General features: G+C 38.7%; 1 non-coding gene across 1 annotated transcript; it reads right to left on the minus strand.

Moving 5' to 3' along the window:
- Positions 1-405: 405 nt before the first annotated feature.
- On the minus strand, positions 406-512 carry LOC132315371 (small nucleolar RNA R71). The gene has a single exon (XR_009483634.1). It is a non-coding gene; the product is annotated as a small nucleolar RNA R71 (small nucleolar RNA).
- Between the last annotated feature and the right edge of the window lie 1,539 nt (positions 513-2,051).

Below are 2,051 nucleotides of genomic sequence, written 5' to 3' on the forward strand. Positions count from 1 at the left end.
CAAGGCAACCAAGGTGTTCGAGTAGCACCGCCAGTTGTGAATCCTCCTATTACTTTAAGAGACCATTATGTGCCAAATGAATACAATGCACCTACTTGCATTCAATTGCCCCCATTTAAAGCACATCACTATGAGATTAAACCACAAACCATTCAAAGGCTTCTCAACTATCATGGACTTCCAAGTGAAGAACCTTATAAGCATTTGGATGAGTTTCTTGAAGTGTGTTCCACCGTGAAATACATGGATATGCCAGAAGAAGTGTTAAGACTCAAACTTTTTCCTTTTACCCTTAAGGACAAGGCAAAATATTGGTTTAACAATCTTAGGCCTTTTTCGATAACTTCTTGGGCAAAAATGCAACAAGAATTCTTGAAGAAGTATTATCCAGTTTCAAAGGCCAATGCCATGAGAACTTCCATTTGTGAATTTTCTCAAGGGGATGGGGAAATGTTTCATGAGGCATGGGAAAGGTTTAATGACTTGCTTAGGAAGTGCCCACATCATGACATACCTAAGTGACAACTAGTTCAATATTTCTTTAAAAGTTTACCGGATAGTCACAAGGGTATGGTTGATGCATCTATGGTGGTTCTTATCTTGATAAGCATGAGGATGATATGTGGCAATTGTATGAAAGTATGAGTGAGAATTCAATGCATAGATCTTTATCCTCTAAAAATGGTAGAAATTTAGATGGAAGGAGGAATGTTGGCTTATATCAAGTTGACAATTCCAATGACATAGCCGCCAAGATGAAATCTTTATCTCAATGGTTTGATCAATTTTTGATTAACCAAACTTCGACGAATCAAATGTCTTCCTCCACTAACCATTCTCATCGTGCATCTAATGAATCTTGCATGACCTGTTCAAGTGTTTTACATTCTACTTCCAATTGTCCCCATAGACATGTGCCAAGTGAAAACCATGAGCAAGTCAATGCTACATTTGTCAACCAAGGGAATAATCCCTATGGCACTCATTACAATTCAAGTTGGAGGAACCATCCAAACTTCTCTTGGAAAAGCCAAGGGGAAGGCTCAAACCCTCCCCAATGTGGTTTTTAAAACAAGTATGTTCCACCTTCAATGCAAAGCCAAGTTCCCAAGGTTTTAGATCTTCTTTTCAATCATCACATGGAAATCAATTCTCTAATTCTCATTTCCCTAACCAATCATCGTATTCCCAAGGAAATTCTAGGAGTCCCGCTTTTAAGGAGAAAGTGTTGACTGCTCTAGGTACTCTAGAGGCGAACACTCAATTGCTTCATTCCTATTCCCAATCTATTGCTAAGCTAGAAACCCAAGTCGGGCAAATAGCTAGTACTTTGAATGCTAGAGAGAAAGGGAAGATGCCTTTGAATGCACCACCAAAGCCATAATGTGTTGTGGAAACTCATTCCTCATCCGAAGGTCACACAATCAAACATGTCAATGCGGTGACAACCTTGAGAAGTGGGAGAATTATGGACAACCAAGTGAGTATGTCCAATGAAGAGAGTGAACCGGTGCAACCAAAAGTTAACACCCGTCCCGTTTCACATCCTAGTCCTCCTTCATTGCATGTGCATGACCCCTTTGTTGAAACAGTAATGCAAATTGATTTGAACAAAGTTTTGAAAGATGATTTAAAAAATTCTTGTGACAGTTTGAAAAATTCTTGTGTTGAAGATTATTCAAAGAAAAATTTTGAAAAAGTTTTTGAGCTTAAAGCTCCATTTCCGGATGCCTTGAAAGGATCCATTTCTCTTGACAAACAAAAGACCAAAACTAATGAAATCATTAATGTGTTTAGGCAAGTGAAGATCAATCTTCCGCTTTTGGATGCAATCAAACAAATTCCGACTTATGCCAAATTTTTAAAAGATCTTTGCACCCAAAAGAGGAAGAACAAAAGCCAAGCACCAAGGAAAGTAGTCTTGACCGAGCAGGTGAGCTCCATTTTGCAACATAACACACTCCCAAAGTTTAAGGACCTCGGTTCACCTACTACTTCTTGCATCATTGGTGACCATGTTATTAATCAAGCTATTCTAAACTTAGGAGCAA

Source organism: Cornus florida, unplaced genomic scaffold (assembly GCF_030987335.1).
Source record: "Cornus florida cultivar Cherokee Brave unplaced genomic scaffold, ASM3098733v1 CherokeeBrave_3.0.0_Hap2_Chr06, whole genome shotgun sequence".
In the NCBI taxonomy this organism is placed as follows: domain Eukaryota; kingdom Viridiplantae; phylum Streptophyta; class Magnoliopsida; order Cornales; family Cornaceae; genus Cornus; species Cornus florida.